At 51.5% G+C, this 21,360-nt stretch overlaps 1 protein-coding gene across 1 annotated transcript in view; it reads right to left on the reverse strand.

The window, feature by feature from the left end:
- Nucleotides 1–21,360, reverse strand: part of LOC138246302 (transmembrane channel-like protein 7) — a 322,663-nt gene that overhangs the window by 90,104 nt on the left and 211,199 nt on the right. The window lies entirely within an intron of this gene.

Genomic DNA, 21,360 nt, shown 5'->3' on the forward strand with positions numbered 1-21,360 from the left:
GACCAAAACGACAAAAATCCACAATACACAAGTCAAGTTATCAATTAAAAACCAAAAAGAGCCTTCATGTAATTTTAAACACAATGCTAACGCTGTTAGCGTGGACATATACCTTGGTGCATCAAAAATAACCCTGCACGGCGAGTGTGAATAAAAAAAAGGCTTGTGATGCATCAATATCATTCACGAGCGAGCCCATGCGTCGTTTCTCCTTCAGTCGAGTCGGCGTGCGTAGTTTCTTCTATCCGCAGGAGAGCGATGCGTCTATTCAAACCACACTCTCGGGTCCAGGCAGGCCTTGCGTCGTTTTTACACATCCAGCAATGTTTGCGTCGGAAATCCTGCCGCACGATGATCCGAAAACTACAGAGCGCGGGTTGCGATCTCACCAGCCTCCGTCAGCAATGCTGTGCGTCGTTTCTCCAGCCCCGGGCGTCGATCTTCGGGTTGCTTTGTAGACGAGCGTCGATTTTCAGCCACAAAGCCGGCAGCGCATTGATTTTTCAGCCACAGAATGGAGTTGCATCAATCTTTTCCCCGCACGGTGGTCAGTGCGTGGATTTCTCACTTTTGGTCTGTCAGCTTCTCCTTTCAGGGTCCCAGGAACTGGATGGGCACCACTTGGCAGAGTAGGAGTCTCAGCAGAGGCACCAGGTGCTGGCAGAGAGAAGTCTTTGCTGTCCCTGAGACTTCAAACAACAGGAGGCAAGCTCTAATTCAAGCACATGGAGAGTTCTTCACAAGAAGGAAGGCACACAAAGTCCAGTCTTTGTCCTCTAGCACAGGCAGAAGCAGCAACTGCAGGATAACTCCACAAAGCACCGTCACAGGTATGGTAGCTCTTCTTCCTCAGGTCTTCTCCAGGCAGAGGTTCCTCTTGGTTTCCAGAAGTGTTCTAAAGTCTGTGGTTTTGAGTGCCCTTCTTATACCCATTTTGCCCTTTGAAGTAGGCTTACTTCAAAGAAAAGTCTCTCTTGTTTGTGAAATCCTGCCTTGCCCACACCAGGCCCCAGACACACACCAGGGGGGTGGAGACTGCATTGTGTGAGGGCAGGCACAGCCCTCTCAGGTGTGAGTGACCACTCCTCCTCTCTCTCCTAGCACAGATGGCTCATCAGAAAATGAAGACGATACCCCAGCTCCCTTTGTGTCCCTGTTTAGAGAGAGGTGAAAACAGCCCAACTGTCAAACTGATCCAGACAGGAAACCCACAAACCGGCAGAGTCACATAAATGGTTTAAGCAAAATAATGCTCACTTTCTAAACGTGCCATTTTCAAACACACAATCTTAAAATCAACTTTAAATTGTGAGCTCAGAGACCCCAAATTCCACATGTCTATCCGCTCCCAAAGGGAATCTACACTTTAATCATATTTAAAAGGAGCCCCCATGTTAACCTATGAGAGGGACAGGCCTTGCAACAGTGAAAAACTAATTTTGCAGTATTTCACTGTTAGGACATATAAAACACTTTACTGTATGTCCTACCTTACCCATACACTGCACCCCGCCCTTGGGGCTACCTAGGGCCTATCTTAGGGGTGCCTTATATGTAAGAAAAGGGAAGGTTTAGGCCTGGCAAGTGCGTGCACGTGCCAAGTCGAATTTACAGTTTAAAACTGCACACATAGACACTGCAGTGGCAGGTCTGAGCCATGTTTACAGAGCTACTAATGTGGGTGGCACAACCAGTGCTGCAAGCCCACTAGTAGCATTTGATTTACAGGCCCTGGGCACCTCTAGTGCACTGTACTAGGGGCTTACCAGTAAATCAAATATGCCAATCATGGATGAACCAATTACACACACATTTTGTATAGGAGCACTTGCACTTTAGCACTGGAAAGCAGTGGTAAAGTGTCCAGAGTAACAAAAACATCAAAAACAGAGTCTAGCACACATCAACAACCTAGGAAACAGAGGCAAAATGTTAAGGGAGACCACGTCAAGGATGAAAAGTCTAACAAGGGCCAATGCATAAATAACCAGCATTTCCTAGGGAATGGGCAGGGATAAAAGTTAAATGGCATGTTCCATTGAGGTTCATCCATACCCAACAATTAGGTAGACTAAATCAAGAATAAGGGGCCCTAAATGGGTCCCAATATCTGAACTACCACAAAATCCCATGGACTTGGTTAATAATTTCACCCTGCTTTGTGCAGAGATAATGCAGAATCAACATATTCTGAAAATGAAGCATCACAATGTTTAAAAAAAGAAAAAGAGACCTCCACTATGGTTGTATGTCAAAATATCATGTGAAAAAATATCAGCCTACAGAATATCTCCTCCGGAATATCCACCACCCAAATATCATGAAGGCTAATCTATGTAGGTAACTAGAGATTTATTATTCTTAACTCAATATATACAGATATATAAATATCCTTAAGGTAGATATATGTGGAGTTAAGGATAGTAAATATATACTTGCCAATATAACCCTTCCTCCAGGGCAGTGGGGTAATCGAGATTCTGGCTTTGTTATTTTTGTAAAATAATATTGAAAACAATATTCTGATAGAATATCTCCACTGCAAATCTAATAAATTCAGTCAGATTACATTTCTTGAATCTATTTGTAACAAATTAACTAAATGTTTATTAACTTCGTGGCAAACGTATTGTTCACAAATGAAACAGTTTCAGTTAAGTCACAGGACCTTAAACCAAAATCATCCACTGTTGATAATGTATTTAGTCTGTATACTTTTGCACAAAAACGAGCAAATCCTAATGGACATTTTTGATCTGATCAGAGCCTTAAATACAATAGACCTTGCCAAGTACAAGTGACACGTTTAGATTAGCTCTCCTGGGACAGGGACAACGTCACATAGTATAAATCTTTCCGTTTGATACTTCTGAACTCCAATGCATTAGCACCCCAGGCACAGGCCATACCTACCAACTTCAAGAATTCCACTCCATACTAAAGGACAAAAACGAAACCAAGAGTGGAGGAAATAAACTATGGAATTGGAGTTCAATTGTTACTACAGTTGCTATAATAGTTAAAACAGTTGTCACTACAACTATTACTAGAATTGTAATTACTTTATTTCGGTCTCAGACCATAAATGCAACAAATCACCATTACAATACAAATACATCATGTCTTTACAGTTGTTGAAAATATTTCAGTAAATATTAATTTGCAATTCATGGACTAGCAACATGGGTATGATAAAAACAATAAAACTATACAATACATTATTATTAAAAAAATATAGTATCTAGATGGTCCTGTGCCAGCGAGGTAACCAATTAAACTGGACTAGGACTGAGAGGGCAAAAAGGAAATAATTTTATGCCATACTGGCCAAATACTCGCTCGGTACTTACAATAGGAAAAACAGTGGCCGGAGATGTGCATGCTCTACATATTGTCAGGGCTATTCTGTACTGGCAAATGCCTAGAAGATGACATAGTGGGACAATCCAACGCTTCTGATTCTTTTGATAGTTAGGGCAAAAGAACAATAAATGATCATCTGTTTCATCACTCCCTCTGCAAGCAGGACAGGCTTTGCTACCGTCATAGCTGTCTTTCCATTTAGCTGTAAATGTAGCAAGTGGGAGTGAAACCAATCTAAGCTTTCTATAAAGGGCTTTTGTGAATGGGGGATCAATATAGTCCATATATTTAGCAATAGAGGCGAGTGGCTTGAATTCTAGGAAGCGTTCGGTCATGTGCCCCAGGCCTAGCTGTTTGGAGAGTTTTACCTTCTCATGCTCCCAATAGGTGTGTGTTAGACCTGACAGCCTCAGGGTGGTCACCCCCCAACTTTGTGCCCACCCTCCTCCATGTTTCTATTTCTGTTTTTGTTTTTGCTAGTTTTAGGACTCTGCACATTTTACCATGGCTGACCAGTGCTAAAGTGTATGTGCTCTCTCCCCTAAACATGTTAACATTGGTTCTTACCCAATTGGCATATTTAGTTTGCCTGTAAATCCCTAGTAAAGTGTACTAGAAGTGCCCAGGGCCTGTTCGTAGCCCATTAACCATGTCTCAGCCATTGCAAGGCCTGTGTGTGCAGCTTTACTGCCACTTCAACTGCATTTAAATAACTCTTCGCCAAGCCTTAAAATCCCCTTTTTCTACATATGTCACATCTAAGATAGGCCCTAGGTAACCCATAGGGCATGGTGCTCAATAAGTAAAAGGCAGGACATGTCTTGGCAGTGAAAAAATCACACATTTGTTTCTTACTACTGTGAGGCCTACTCCTCTCATAGACCAGAATTAGAACTGCCCCTATATACATTTAAGTGGTAGATTCTGATCTGAAAGGAGTAGAATCTGTCATGTTTAGTATGGCCAGAATGGTAACAGAAAATCCTACTTACTGGTGAAGTTGATTTTAATATTACTATTTTAGAAATGCTACTTTTAAAAAGTGGGCGTTTTTCCTCACTTATTGCCATCTGTGCCTTACAGCCTGTCTCTAATCGACATCTGGTCTGTGCTGGTTGACAGCTCCCCTTGTGCATTCCACCCAGACAACCATAAACACAGGACACTCAGGGGGTTATTCTAACTTTGGAGGAGGTGTTAATCCGTCCCAAAAGTGACGGAAAAGTGACGGATTTACCACCAGCCGTATTACGAGTCCATTATATCCTATGGAACTCGTAATACGGCTGGTGGTATATCCGTCACTTTACCGTCACTTTTGGGACAGATTAACACTCCTCCAAAGTTAGAATAACCCCCTCAGTCATATCTGCATTCATCTGCATACTGAATTGGTCTCCCTGGGCAGGAAGGGTGGAGGGGCTCTCTCCTACACTTCAAAGGCCTGTGGCCTGCCCTCACACAAAAGACTGATAACACCCCACAGGGATCCTGGCTGACAGGGCTGGGTTGAAAGAGGAACTTGTGCACTTCAAAATCACTCTTTGAAGTTTCCCCCACTTCAAAGGCATTTTAGGTATACTGGTGTGTTAAACCTGACAGCCTTAGGGTGGTCACCCCTAACTTTTTGCCTGCCTCCCTCCACTTTTTGGTCTCTGTTTTTGCTGGCTTTTAGACTCTGCGCACTTTACCACTGCTAACCAGTGCTAAAGTGCAATTGCTCTCTCCCTTTAAACATGGTAACCTTGGATCATACCCAATTGGACTATTTAATTTACTTATAAGTCCCTAGTAATGTGCACTGTATGTGCCTACGGCCTGTAGATTAAATGCTACTAGTGGGCCTGCAGCACTGGTTGTGCCACCCACTCAAGTAGCCCCTTTTACCTTGTCTCAGGCCTGCCATTGCAAGGCCTGTGTGTGCAGTTTCACTGTCACTTCGACTTGGCATTTAAAAGTACTTGCCAAGCCTAAACCTCCCCTTTCTCTACATATAAATCACCCCTAATGTGTGCCCTAGATAATCCCTAGATCAGGGTGCTGTGTGGGTAAAAGGCAGGACATGTACCTATGTAGTTTACATGTCCTGGTAGTGTAAAACTCCTAAATTCGTTTTTACACTACTGTGAGGCCTGCTCCCTTCATAGGCTAACATTGGGGCTGCCCTCATACATTGTTTAAGTGGTAGCTGCTGATCTGAAGGGAGTAGGAAGGTCATATTTAGTATGGCCAGAATGGTAATACAAAATCCTGCTGACTGGTGAAGTTGGATTTAATATTACTATTTTAGAAATGCCACTTTTAGAAAGTGAGCATTTCTCTGCACTTAAATCTTTCTGTGCCTTGCAATCCACGTCTGGCTGGGTTTAGTTGACAGCTCCTTGTGCATTCACTCAGACACACCCCAAACACAGGGTAGTCAGCCTCACTTGCATACATCTGCATTTTGAATGGGTCTTCCTGGGCTGGGAGGGTGGAGGGCCTGCTCTCACACAAAGGACTGCCACACCCCCTACTGGGACCCTGGCAGACAGGATTAAACTAAAAGGGGACCTGGTGCACTTCTAAGCCGCTCTTTGAAGTCTCCCCCACTTCAAAGTCACATTTGGGTATAAAACAGGGCCTCTGCCCTACCACCTCAGACACTTGCTGGAGAAGAAACCTGAACCAGAACCTGCATCCTGCCAAGAAGAACTGCCTGGCTGCCCAAAGGACCAAAGGACTCACCTGACTGCTTTCTACTGAGGACTGCTGCCTTGCTGTTGCCCTGCTGCCTTGCTGAACTCTTGCCTTGCTGCAGAAGTGCTCTCTAAGGGCTTGGATAGAGCTTGCCTCCTGTTCCCTGAAGTCTCAGGATCAAAAAGACTTCTTTCTTTCAACTGGACTCCTTATGCGGCTAAAAATTCAACGCACAGCTTGCTCCGCTGTGAAAAATTCATTGCACGCCGACCCGGGACGGCGCCGCTCGACTTCGCAAGGAAAATATCGACACAGCGCCTGTGGTGCGACCAGAACTTTGACGCAGGGCCCGTCTGGACAACGCCGCCTGACTTCCAGAGAGGAAATCGACGCAGGGCCTGCCGTGAGGGGGAAAATTCCACGCACAGCCCACCGGAACGACGTGCAGCCGGACTACAAGCACAGGATTCCACGCACAGACCCCGGGGCGTCTGAAAACCCCGCGACTCACAGAGGAGGCTGTCCACGCACCGGTAATCGACGCAACATCTTCCCTGCGTGAAAAATAACGACGCAAGTCCGTGTGTGAAGGGGCGAAACTGACGCGCACACCATTTTACACGCATCTCCTCCTCTGCGGCCCTTTGCGGAGATTTTTCACTCCAAACCAGGTACTTTGTGCTTGAAAGAGACTGTGGGGGTCATTCTGACCTCGGCGGTAAAAGGCGCTTACCGCCGGTCAGAAGGCCGCCATAACACTGCCGCGGCCGCGGTAAACCGCCACGGTCATTCTGACCCGCAACCTGCAAACCGCAAAAAACCCGACATCCACAAAAGTCCGCCACACCAAAGGTCAGCGAAAAAATGGCGATGACCAAACCTCCACCGTCACGCCAACAGAAATACGCCCATACCATTCCGACCCACAAATCCACGCGGCGGTCTTTCAAACGCGGTATTCCATTGGCGGTACACACCGCCGCGGTCAAAATACACACACACACAGAAAACTCAGCCACATTGGTCAGTTTGAAACACGCACACCTGATACACATACTAACACCACTCCCACACACCCAACACAATATAAAACACACACCTACATCACCCACAAACCCCTACGACCCGAAATTATTGACGAAGGCTAGAGAGAGAGCACAGAATAGACAATCCCACAACACAGAGGCACACAACACCATCACCCACACAGAATCCATGCACCAAACACCACACACCACCACACGCACCACACTCATCACCTCAAACGCCACCCCACACCTCATCCACACCACCCTATGGCACCCCAAAGACACCCCAGGTTCACTGACGCCGAACTCCGGGTCATGGTGGAGGAAATAGTCTGTGTCGAGCCCCAGCTCTTCGGGGCACAGGTGCAGCACACCACAATTGCCAAGAAGATGGAGCTATGGCAAAGGATAGTGGACAGGGTCAACGCGGTGGGACAGCATCCACGCAATCGGGATGACATAAGGAAGCGCTGGAACGACCTACGGGGGAAGGTGCGTTCCATGGTATCAAGGCACAACATTGCGGTGCAGAAGACTGGCGGCGGACCCCCACCTACTCCCCCCAAATTTACAGCATGGGAGGAGGAAGTCTTGCACATCCTGCATCCTGAGGGCCTCGCATGAGTAGGCGGAGGAATGGACTCTGGTAAGTCAAATCTTCACTACTGCTTCACACCCCCACCCCACCTGGATGCCAAATCATACCCCCACCCTCACCCCCACCCCCATCACACCAACTCCTAGCAAAAGGCTCACCATCACAACCCACCCATCCCAACACCAAGCACTGCATGCGACCACAAAGCATGGACACCCATCACCAAAGCATGCCCACTGCACACACACATCACCCCCACAAGCCACCCTCACAAAAGCCCCCACAAGGGAATGCCTGCACTTGGGTACACGGACACCCACCCATCACACGAAATGCCACACACAGAAGCAATAACCATACCTTTATACCCCTGCAGAACCCGAACGCCACCACACCGCCACGGAGGGTCCAGAGATGTCCATCCCACCCCCAGAAGAGGCCCCCAGCGATGACAGCAGCTCTGTCTCCCTGGACCCAGATGACCAGCCCGGCCCATCGGGGACCTCTGGACAGTCGGTTCCCCACAGACAGCCACAGGCTACACCAGACCCAACCCCCTCTGGGAACACCAGCACAGCTCCCACCCAGCGGGCCCATGCCTCTGTCTCCAGGACACGTCAATCAGCGGTGTGTCCACCACTACAGGGCACCCAGGTTGACCCACCACCCCAACAACAACAGGGACCTGGGGGCAGTGGTAGTGGGCACACCGTCCAGGGGACAGAGGCCCAGGAACACAGGGGAACTGGGAGGGCTGCTGTGCGACAGGGGGGGGACAGGCCCAGGGAACCGACTCTCCAAGAGGCCCTCTACTCCATCATGGGAGCTTACCACCACTCCCAGGAGACGATGGCGACGGTACTGGCCCGGTTCCAGGAGATCCAGGCACTGCAGGAGGAACAGTACATGGGGTTCAGAGAGGAACTGAGGAACATCGGTTCCGCAATGGGGACCATCGTCGTGGCCCTTAACCAGATAGTCACCACATTGCGGGACCATGTGGCACCCCAAAGGGCCCCTGTCACTAGCCCAGGCCAGGAACAGCCTACCACCTCCGCCGGCGCTAGTGGACAGGAGGCCCCCACACAACAACAGGCCACCAGAACCCCACCTCCTGCAGAAGAAGAACCACCCCGCAAGCGGAACCTGAGATCTCACAAGTAGGATTGCAAGACCCCCGCCAGCCTAAGATACCCCCTGATGTCATCCCACTGTCCCACAGTGTCACCCTGTCCAACCTTGAACTGCCCCTGCTCCATCCTTCCACAGGCATATGGACAATGCACCTGTGCGACTGAGAACTGGACTCTGCCATGGACATTACTCCACCCCCACCCATCACCCTTTTACAATCATGTACCTATATGTAGCACTTAAAATAAATCACTTATTGCACTTAAAATAACAGGAGTCTGCTTGTATTCTTAACAAATGTATTACACATAACGGTGCAATAATGTCCAGTTACTTTGTGATGACAACATACCAATTTCAATAAGCTTTAGTCCATGGGCAAACAAAGCTGAAGTCAGTGGGTCATTCAGCTCTGAAAAGGGAAGGGAAAGTCACAAATCAGTTAACAGGAACTGGGGGGAAACACAGACAGTGGAGACGCATGAGGCCTTAAGTAAATGTAAAATGGCGTGGGTGATTCTTACCTGTGTGCTACTGAAAATATTGTTGTATGACTGTATCCCTGTTGTCCGTGTCGTCCCCGTTGTCTTCCTCCTCTTCACTCTCCACAGGCTCCACAGCTGCTACAACACCACCATCTGGACCATCCTCCTGCAGAAAAGGCATCTGGCGTCGCAAAGCAAGATTGTGAAGCATATAGCAGGCTACGATGATATGGCACACCTTCTTTGGTGAGTACATTAGGGATCCACCTGTCATATGGAGGCACCTGAACCTGGCCTTCAGGATCCCGAAGGTCCTTTCTATGATCCTCCTAGTTCGCCCATGGGCCTCATTGTACCGTTCTTCTGCCCTGGTCCGGGGATTCCTCACTGGGGTCAGTAGCCACGACAGGTTGGGGTAACCAGAGTCACCAATTAGCCACACACGGTGTCTCTGTAGCTGTTCCATCACTTAAGGGATGCTGCTATTTCGCATGACATACGCGTCATGCACTGACCCAGGGAACTTGGCATTTACATGGGAGATGTACTGGTCAGCCAAACAGACCACCTGGACATTCATCGAATGATAACTTTTTCTGTTTCTGTACACCTGCTCACTTTCTTTGGGGGGAACCAAAGCCACATGGGTCCCATCAATGGCACCAATGATGTTGGGGATATGTCCAAGGGCATAGAAATCACCCTTCACTGTAGCCAATTCGCCCACCTCAGGGAAAATAATGTAGCTCTGCATGTATTTCATCAGGGCAGACAACACTCTGGACAAAACCTTAGAAAACATAGGCTGAGACATCCCAGATGATATGGCCACTGTTGTCTGAAAAGACCCACTTGCCAAAAAATGGAGTACTGACAGAACCTGCACCAGAGGGGGAATCCCTGTGGGTTGGCGGATGGGGGACATCAGGTCTGGCTCCAGCTGGGCACATAGTTCATGTATAGTTGCTCTGTCAAGCCTGTATGTAAGTATGATATGTCATTCTTCCATTGTCGACAGGTCCACCAGCGGTCGGTACACGGGAGGATTCATCCTTCTCCTCGCAAGTCCCAGCGGACGGTGCCTAGGAAGGACAACATGGAACACAGAGTCAAGCAACCCACAGGTTCGTTCACACAGCTTGCACAGTACACGAATCGCTATGCATTGAAAGGCTTGTATGAGTGGCAATGCAAGGCCTAGGCCTGTGTGACGCAGTAGAAATTATGCCATGTGGGCCCTTGAAATGGCGGCTGCCTGACCTGTGAAGTGTGACAGTGGGATGTGAGGTCACTGCGCTGGCGTGGCACACCGTGGCGGTAGGCGGTCGAAGACCGCGGCGCAAAGCAGCATTGGTTAACATTGAACCCTATGGGTCTCAGGAGCCAATGACGATGTGCGCCGGCGGTCGCGGTACGCACCGCCGCGGTACGCACCGCCGCGGGCGTGACCGCTATTTTCTAACTGCTTAATCACTCGAGACCTGATCATCCACAGGAGAGGACCTATACTGCAAGTGCTGCTGTGACCTCGGTCTGGGAGATACAATGGCTGCTGCGACTGGGGAAAGGGCCCCTGCCTTCACTTCCGAAGAATTGGAGAAACTTGTTGATGGGGTCCTCCCCCAGTATGCGCTACTCTACGGTCCTCCAGACCAACAGGTTAGTACACAGGGTGCCCGTTGAATGGGCTATGCCTGTGTTGAGTGGGGTGTATGTAAGATGGTGGGGAGGGGAGCGAATGAGGAGTGCAACGCACAAAAGATGAGAGCATGTGCCACATGGCAAGGTTGGGGAGGGGGGGGCCACTCACATTGACCAGGCAGAAAACTGATGCGATTTCCTTTACTACCCTGTACATGTCATATAGGTCAGCGCCCATCAGAACATCAGAAGATCGACATTTGGCGTGCCATCGCCAAGGACGTCCGGGCCCTGGGGGTCCACAACAGACGGGGCACCCACTGCCGAAAGAGGTGGGAGGACATCCGCCGCGGGACCAGAAAGACCGCCGAGCCTCTGCTGGGGATGGCCTCCCAATGTAGGAGGGGTGTCAGCCGCCAATTGACCCCCCTGATGTCCCGGATCCTGGCGGTGGCCTACCCCGATTTGGATGGGCGCGTGAGGACATCACAGCAGACACAAGTGGGTGAGTATCAGCACATTCTGCTATCTTTGCGCGCAGTGAAGGTGTCTGGGTGGGGGAGGAGGGCTGTGGCTATCTCTAGGCCAGGGCGCATTCTGTAGGCTAGGCCCCTCCGTTAGACACGGCCCTGTGCCCCCGCCCCCCACCTCTGTAGGGTGCCAAGTACAGCTATCCATGGTCCGGCCTCACCCATGTGTGCATTTGTTGTCCATAGACCTGTATGAGTAGTGTACCCCGATTGCGCGGCCTAGTGCAGGGGGCTTCTGTGTCTGTCCTCTCCGACAACGGTGTTGCCAATGCATGCACTCAACCTGTCTTCATTTCTCCCCCCCTCCCCATTTTCTTTGTCTGCCTGTTCATGTGTGCATTAGCATCATCAGGCGGAGGAGAAGTGGCATCGGCGCACGAGGGAGCTGAATCTCACATGGCCCCGGAGGGCCATACAACAGACTCCGAGTGCACCAGTGAGACGGAGGGCGAGTGGAGCTCCACAACGGGGACCCGTGGAGACGTCAGCGACACCGACACGTCCTCGGAAGGGAGCTCCCTAGCGGTGGCGGCAACATCCGTGCCCACCGCCACAACAGGTACAGCCGCCACCCAGCGCACCAGCCCCGCCCTCCCAGCAGCCCCTCAGCCTTCGCTCCGTGGCCGCTCGCCCAGGAAGGCGGGCATCTCCTTCGCCCCAGGCACCTCAGGCCCTGCCCCAGTTACCCCTGCTGCCCTCAGTGAGGAGGTCATTGACCTCCTCAGGACACTCATTGTTGGGCAGTCTACCCTTTTGAATGCCATCCAGGGTGTAGAAAGGGAGGTGCATCGGAGCAATGCATACCTGGAGGGCATTCATTCGGGTCAGGCTGCCCATCAGCGATCGTTCAACGCTCTGGCCTCAGCACTGACGGCAGCCATTGTCCCTGTCTCCAGCCTCCCTCTTCTGACTCCCTCCACCCAGTCCCAGTCTCCTGTTCCTCTGCCTATCCCATCCACACCATCAGACCAGCCTGCACACACCTCTACGCCCAAGGGCAGCTCATCCAGACATAAGCACCACAGATCCCACAAGCATTCACACAAGCAACATCCAGATGCAGACATGCCAACAGTCACTACCACCTCTGTGTCCCCCACCTCCTCATCTCCCTCCTCCCTCCCTGTGACGTCTCCACTCACACCTGCATGCACACCACCATCAGCCAGTACTTCCATCCCCAGCACACCCTCCATTACAGTCCGCACACGTACAGTCACCACCCCCACTGCCATTTACACGTCCCCTGTGTCCTCTCCCAGTGTGTCTGTCACCCCCTCTTCCAAAGCACACAAACGCAGGCAGCCACCCACCCAACAGCCATCCACCTCACAACAGCCTCCGTCACAAGCACCTGCACCCAAAGACAGCACACTTGACTCTCCTACAACCACATCCTCTTCCTCCACTCCCATACCCACTACACCTACCCGTCCCTGTCCTTCCCAAGTCCTTTTCCTTTCCAACCTTGAGCTCGTTCCAATCACTGACCCACCCCCTCCATCTGGTAAGAGTAAAAAAAGCACCTCAGCCACCACCAGCCCTGCATCTACTGTGACCATAGTGCAGGGCTATTGGAGTCCACCAGCTCCTAGGGCAGGAACATCAGCCAGCAGCAAGGGGACAGCCAGCCCACCCCCTGGGAAGAGGACAAAAAACAAAAAGGGCCGGCGCGACAAGCCTGAGACGGCTGCCACCAAGGACAGTAGCCTTGCCCTGTCACCTGCCACATCATCAAAGGGAGGCAAGGGCCACAGAGCTTCAGCGAAGGAGGGCAAGGGCAGCAGGGCGGAGAAGTCAGGCAGCAGGCGAGCTGCCCAGGAGGGCCCCACCAGCCCCATTCCGGTTGTGACGGACGACACCCATGGGCCCAGGACTCCATCACAGGAGGGCCCCGCGACCGCAAGGTCGGATGGCGACTGAGCGGGAAGTCTTGGCCAGGTCTGGCTCCCTAGAAACACAGGACAAGCACCGCTGAACAGGGCCCCGCCATGAGAAGCACCGCTGAACAGGGCCCCGCCGTGAGAAGCACCGCTGAACAGGGCCCCGCCGGGAGAAGCACCGCTGAACAGGGCCCCGCCGTGACAAGAATCGCTGAACAGGGCCCCGCCGGGAGAAGCACCGCTGAACAGGGCCCCGCCGGGAGAAGCACCGCTGAACAGGGCCCCGCCGTGACAAGAACCGCTGAACAGGGCCCCGCCGGGAGAAGCACCGCTGAACAGGGGCCCGCCGTGACAAGAACTGCTGAACAGGGGCCCGCCGTGACAAGAACCGCTGAACAGGGGCCCGCCGGGAGAAGCACCGCTGAACAGGGGCCCGCCGTGACAAGCACCGCTGAACAGGGGCCTGCCGTGACAAGAACCGCTGAACAGGGGCCCGCCGTGACAAGAACCACTGAACAGGGACCCGCCGTGACAAGAACTGCTGAACAGGGGCCCGCCGTGACAAGAACCGCTCCACTGGGCCCTTCATCGCAAGCACCGCTCCGCTGGGCCCTTCCTGTCAATCACCGCTCCGCTGGGCCCTTCATCTCAAGCACCGCTCCGCTGGGCCATTCATCTCAAGCACCGCTCCGCTGGGCCCTTCATCTCAAGCACCGCTCCGCTGGGCCATTCATCTCAAGCACCGCTTCGCTGGGCCCTTCCTGTCAAGCACCGCTCCGCTGGGCCCTTCATCTCAAGCACCGCTCTGCTGGGCCCCGCCGTCTCTGCACCGCTCCGCTGGGCCCTTCCTGTCAATCACCGCTCCGCTGGGCCCTTCATCTCAAGCACCGCTCCGCTGGGCCCCGCCGTTTCTGCACCGCTCCGCTGGGCCCTTCCTGTCAAGCACCGCTCCGCTGGGCCCTTCCTTTCAAGCACCGCTCCGCTGGGCCATTCATCTCAAGCACCGCTCCGCTGGGCCCAGCCGTCTCTGCACCGCTCCGCTGGGCCCCGCCGTCTCTGCACCGCTCCGCTGGGCCATTCATCTCAAGCACCGCTCCGCTGGGCCAATCATCTCAAGCACCGCTCCGCTGGGCCCTTCCTGTCAATCACCGCTCTGCTGGGCCCCGCCGTCTCTGCACCGCTCCGCTGGGCCATTCATCTCAAGCACTGCTCCGCTGGGCCATTCATCTCAAGCACCGCTCCGCTGGGCCCTTCCTGTCAATCACCGCTCCGCTGGGCCCTTCATCTCAAGCACCGCTCCGCTGGGCCCCGCCGTCTCTGCACCGCTCCGCTGGGCCCTTCCTGTCAAGCACCGCTCCGCTGGGCCCTTCATCTCAAGCACCGCTCCGCTGGGCCCCGCCGTCTCTGCACCGCTCCGCTGGGCCCTTCCTGTCAATCACCGCTCCGCTGGGCCCTTCATCTCAAGCACCGCTCCGCTGGGCCCCGCCGTCTCTGCACCGCTCCGCTGGGCCCTTCCTGTCAAGCACTGCTCCACTGGGCCCTTCCTTTCAAGCACCGCTCCGCTGGGCCATTCATCTCAAGCACCGCTCCGCTGGGCCCCGCCGTCTCTGCACCGCTCCGCTGGTCCCCGCCGTCTCTGCACCGCTCCGCTGGGCCATTCATCTCAAGCACCGCTCTGCTGGGCCCTTCATCTCAAGCACCGCTCCGCTGGGCCATTCATCTCAAGCACCGCTCCGCTGGGCCCTTCTGTCAATCACCGCTCCGCTGGGCCCTTCATCTCAAGCACCGCTCCGCTGGGCCCCGCCGTCTCTGCACCGCTCCGCTGGGCCCTTCCTGTCAAGCACCGCTCCGCTGGGCCCTTCCTTTCAAGCACCGCTCCGCTGGGCAACGCCGTCTCAAGCACCGCTGGCCCATTGACAGTGCCGGTTCTGTGTCGAGCAGGGCTTCACGAAGCACTCTGGGCACCATGCCTCCTCCATTAACAGTGGAGTCGGTAATCCATCTGATGGACTGTGGCTTGGCACTTCCCAGGATGGAACAGTGGGCAAGCCACCCACTGTAGAGACTTGAGAGACTGTGGCTTTGCACTCCCCAGGATGGCACAGTGGGCAAGCCACCCACTGTAGAGACTTGTGAGACTGTGGCTTTGCACTCCCCAGGATGGGACAGTGGGCATGGAGGCCCCTCGTGGATCTGGCGTCGTGGACTCATGTGGCTGAGGTGCCCCCCCTTCCCTTCCCCCTGAGGTACCTGTAGTTTTATCATCTGATGCCCCAGCAGTGTTCTCTCCAATGGTATCTGGTCTCCTGTGTGGGCTTTGCCCATGTGTTTGTGCACATTGGCCCACGGACTATGGAACTTTGACAGAATGTGCAGGACTTATTGCCTATGTATATATTTTTGACTATGTTCATTCCTTATTTTGTATTTTTCATATAGCATATTTCCCATACCTTCAATGGAGCTATTTATACATATATTTTATAGATCATTTTAATTGTGTCTTTGCATTATTCCGGTGGGTTTGGGGGGTGTCACTCTGACTTGTTGCTCTGCATTGGGGTGTAGGTATTTGGGTTGGGGGGGTGGGTGTATGGCGCATGTGTGTGCCCGTAAGCTTTCCTCCTCCCCCCTCCCCTGTGTCGTAGGTGCAGTACTCACCGTTGTCGTCTGCGCCGGCGTTCGTACTCCTGGTAGATGAGCAGGTAGACAATAGCTGGTAGGATGTTTAATTCGGGTTCCATGCTGTCCTCCTTCCTCGTGGAGTGTGTAGAGGTGAGCGTTTTCCCGTTCGTAGTCTGTTTCCGCCGTGTTTTTATCGGCGGGGCTCCCGCCCCGGAAAAGGTGGCGGATTGGTGAGATGTGATAGGGTGGGCGGTACATTGTCTGCCGCCTGCCTGTTGGTGGTGACCGCCGCGCTGTTTGTCTGTCCCGCCGTGGCGGTCGGAGTGTTAAAGTTGCGGCCTGTGTTGGCGGTTCCCGCCAGGGTCAGAATACCTTTTTTTTGACCGCCTGCCTGTTGGCAGGTTGGCCGCCGCTTTATCACCGACCGCCAGGGTTGGAATGACCCCCTTTGTTTGCTTTTTAAAGACTTAACACACTTCATATCACTTTTCAGTGATATCTTTACAATTTCTTATTCCATCTTTTATCGTTTTGACCTGCAAATATCCAGATAAATATTCTCTATTTTTCTAAACACTGTGTGGTGTATTTTTGTGGTGCTATATTGTGTTACTGTATGATTTATTGCACAAATACTTTACACATTGCCTTCTAAGTTAAGCCTGACTGCTCAGTGCCAAGCTACCAGAGGGTGGGCACAGGATAATTTGGATTGTGTGTGACTTACCCTGACTAGAGTGAGGGTCCTTGCTTGGACATGGGGTAACCTGACTGCCAACCAAAGACCCCATTTCTAACATGGTGGATATAACCAGTACTCTTGCAGCCCAAGGAAAAAGGTTACTGCTTAACATAATCCAGCCATGGTAACATCACCCCTCCGAGTGACCTGTCCAGGGGCTCCCTATACTGCTTCAGCACAGGAGCAGACCACAGTCATAGACAATATCAAATTGGTTTCAGATGGACTAGGGGCAGCTATCGGCTGTATACCTAGATCTTGTCTGAAGACTAGTGGAGAGCTTTGTGGGAGTTTGAGCTTCAATCTCAAAACGGTATTCCTGGATACTTCCAGAGCATTTAGGTTACCATAACCACGCAATTCAGCTTCATAGGTTGCAGCTGCTATGACTTGGCCCTCCAAACTTGAAGAAGTGGGGAGATCGGATGAAGGGATGTCTTAGTCGCAAATTTTAAAATAGTGTCCTCGCTGTGGTTAAGTATTAGGGTTCTTTTGGTAACCTGGTGACCCAGGTTTTGACACTAGATAAACGAATGCCAAGGTAGTCAAGGTCAAGCCCGCTCTCTAACTCCTCCCCATCTAGTGTCAATACCCCTCTAAAACTTTTGTGGGGTGGATGGCCAAAAACTTTGTTTTACTTGTGTTGATTACTAGGCAGGGTTCAAGACAGAATGAGTTCAACTTTTTCAGAAGGATCCCAAAGACTTTGGGAGTTATGGATATTAACAAGGCATCATCTGCAAACAATACAGATGGTATTTTGTTTTCCCCCAAGAACAGGGGAGTCATTGTCACACCCCAAAAGGAAGTCCATACAACTATTAACGAACAACAAAACCAACATAGGAGCAAGTACACATCCTTGCCTTACTCCCTTATCGACCCTAAATGTACCAGTAGTTTCTCTGTTTTCTCCACAATGGATTTGTGCATAATTTTCACAGTGGAGCCAAAGGATAATATCAAGAAGAGGGTCTGGGAGCCCTAGGTCTCTAACTGTGCACCATAGCTTGTCACTAGGGACTATATTGGATGCTGCTTTAAGATCATCAAAAGCGAAATAAAGGCTACCCCTTTCCACCTGATTATCTGGAAGCTGACGTCTTGATCTACCATACTGGTTTTGATGTGAAATCTCGCCTGGAACTGGGTCAAAATCTAATTTCCATCCATCCAAGAAAGTAGCTGATCGAGTATTAGTTTGCAAACATTTTTTGGGCTGGAGTCAATGAGACTGATTGGCCGGTATTTCGCTGGATCTGATTTTGAGCCTTTCTTAAATATGGGAATATTCTTTGCACCTTTCGATGATGTGGGTATATCTGTACCTGCCATGATGGCATTGGCAATGCAAGTAAGGTAGGGAGCCCAAATGACTGGCTCAGAGATGAAGAAACCCGCTGGGATTCGATCTAGCCCTGGGGCCTTTGTGGACTTATGCAAGCTGATAGCTAGACTGAATTCTGCCACAGTGAAGAACCCTTCATCCTTAGGGAGATAAGATTTGGGAGGAAAAGAAGCAAGAAACATGGTACCAGATTGATCAGAGGTCAAAGAGTAAGGGAGAGAGGGAGAGCTACTATGTAAAGATTTAAAGGGATTCCTGCGGAAGAATGAGAGATTTAGGCTTCATCCTAGTTATTTTGGCTCCATGTGAGATTATATGCCAAAATGCTGACTGGTTCTTTGAGTGCACCTTGGCAATCATATCACTCTAAATGGTTGTGTCCCAAGTGTATTCAGAATGCTTTAAGAATATTTTATAGCCGGCTGTGGCAGACTGGATATCTTGAGAAAACCCAACCTTGAAGGCAGTAAGGAGGTAGTTCTTAGCTGCAGTACAGTCCCTGTTATACCACTTAGGATCTGCTATCAGGGGAGGTTTCTAATTAGAAGAAGGTTTATTGAAGAACCGTTATTTCATTTCTTCAAACAGCCAAGATTTGTCCAAACTTTTCAAGGTATCCAACATATCGTAGCCCTGGGGGCGTGGCCAACAAGATGGCCAACCGGACACACTAGCCGAGTGCTCCCAGCCCTGGCTACAGAATTCACCAGCATCCTACCACCCGAGGCCGGGTGGATCTGGCAGATTTGTTGACGGGGGTCGGGAGCCAAGATGGAGTGACGGCAGAGGGCAGAAACGCCAGAAATTGCATTGCAGCGTGGTACTCGAGAGCGCCTTACCCAAATATGGAGGCTGTGGTTCTCGATGCACGATGGGCTCGTGGCATCCAATGCGACAGACCTGGCCTGGGACCTCCGTCCCTGTGGAGCCAGGTGGCGGGTGCCTTGTGAGTTGTGGACGGCCCGCTTTTGCCCCTCTCCTCCCACGTGGTAGAAGTTGGGTTGCTAGATGACATCCCGGTCTGGGAGGCCCCTCAGAATGACCCGGCTGGAGACGGGGAGCCATGAGGAGGGGGCCGGGGAGCCTCGGCTGAGGATCGGAGATACAGAGAGAGCTGCTGGTATGTGAGCAGAGAACACCTGACCTGACAAACGGCGCTCACAGAACGTGTCCTACCTGGATTGCACTGCCTGGTGAGAATCTGAGTTGAGCTGGGGGGGGGCTCGGTATGTTCTGGGAGGTGGCTAGGGCTCTGTCCCTGGGCTTGCTGATTTGGATACTGTCTACACCACCCCCCCTTCTGTGTGGACTTCGCTCTGCTGGCCCACTGGGTACGGCGCTGACTAGAGAGTTGGGGAGCGCCCCGGGAGATGCAGGGGGGCGAATCGCCTCCATAGCATGCACTTATTGCGCCGCCTGGAACAGCAACGGCTGCCGCCCCCACCTGGCCGGTAGGATGCCGTGAGGTTTGGGAGTGAGAGGAAGCACGGCGACTAGGGGGACTGAGCATTCGGCCTGTTTCACGCGACGCGATCACCGGAAACTAGAGAGATCAGCAGAGGCAAGTGCTGTGGGCCTTCTACAATATGGGTAAAGACAGATCAAACAAACAAGGATAGACCAGTACATGGCCCAGGGTACAGGGGGGGCGGACTGCAGAAAGAACCCCCTGGATCCATGGAAAAGGTATGCAAGACTACCAGGGCCCAGATCCTGGTGGCCATCGAGGCATCCGAACAGGCGGTGCAGGAGCAAATCGCCATTGTGGCAGTAGATGTTAACTTGCTGAGAGCTGACCTGAGGGTGGTAGCGGAGCATTCGGTGTCCACTGAGCAGCAGGTGAAAGGAATAAAGTCAGACATAGCCTCTGTGCAACCCTTGAGGCTAAACCATGCAGAATGGAGACGAGGGCTGATAATGCGGAGGGGAGGGCGAGAAGATGTAACCTGTGAGTTGTGGATTTCCCAGAGGGAGTGGATGGGATGGCCCCGTAGACCTTCCTAGAGGACTAGATCAGAAAGACAATGCCCACCGCTCCCCTCTTGTCTGTGTTCATGGTGGAGCAAGCAGATAGAGACTTAGCCCGCCCTCCACCGCCAGGAGCCCCCGCCAGAACGATCATTGCCAAAATTCTCAACTATAGAGACAGCGACATTATCGTACAGGCAGTACACAAACAGGGCGATCCCACATACGAGAATCACACTATATGCTTCTTTCCTGACTATACTAGGGCGGTCCAACTCCAAAGGCAATCATTGAAGAAGTGGGGAGATCGGATGAAGGGATGTCTTAGTCGCAAATTTTAAAATAGTGTCCTCGCTGTGGTTAAGTATTAGGGTTCTTTTGGTAACCTGGTGACCCAGGTTTTGACACTAGATAAACGAATGCCAAGGTAGTCAAGGTCAAGCCCGCTCTCTAACTCCTCCCCATCTAGTGTCAATACCCCTCTAAAACTTTTGTGGGGTGGATGGCCAAAAACTTTGTTTTACTTGTGTTGATTACTAGGCAGGGTTCAAGACAGAATGAGTTCAACTTTTTCAGAAGGATCCCAAAGACTTTGGGAGTTATGGATATTAACAAGGCATCATCTGCAAACAATACAGATGGTATTTTGTTTTCCCCCAAGAACAGGGGAGTCATTGTCACACCCCAAAAGGTAGTCCATACAACTATTAACGAACAACAAAACCAACATAGGAGCAAGTACACATCCTTGCCTTACTCCCTTATCGACCCTAAATGTACCAGTAGTTTCTCTGTTTTCTCCACAATGGATTTGTGCATAATTTTCACAGTGGAGCCAAAGGATAATATCAAGAAGAGGGTCTGGGAGCCCTAGGTCTCTAACTGTGCACCATAGCTTGTCACTAGGGACTATATTGGATGCTGCTTTAAGATCATCAAAAGCGAAATAAAGGCTACCCCTTTCCACCTGATTATCTGGAAGCTGACGTCTTGATCTACCATACTGGTTTTGATGTGAAATCTCGCCTGGAACTGGGTCAAAATCTAATTTCCATCCATCCAAGAAAGTAGCTGATCGAGTATTAGTTTGCAAACATTTTTTGGGCTGGAGTCAATGAGACTGATTGGCCGGTATTTCGCTGGATCTGATTTTGAGCCTTTCTTAAATATGGGAATATTCTTTGCACCTTTCGATGATGTGGGTATATCTGTACCTGCCATGATGGCATTGGCAATGCAAGTAAGGTAGGGAGCCCAAATGACTGGCTCAGAGATGAAGAAACCCGCTGGGATTCGATCTAGCCCTGGGGCCTTTGTGGACTTATGCAAGCTGATA

This window comes from Pleurodeles waltl, chromosome 7 (genome assembly GCF_031143425.1).
Source record: "Pleurodeles waltl isolate 20211129_DDA chromosome 7, aPleWal1.hap1.20221129, whole genome shotgun sequence".
Classification (NCBI taxonomy): Eukaryota; Metazoa; Chordata; class Amphibia; order Caudata; family Salamandridae; genus Pleurodeles; species Pleurodeles waltl.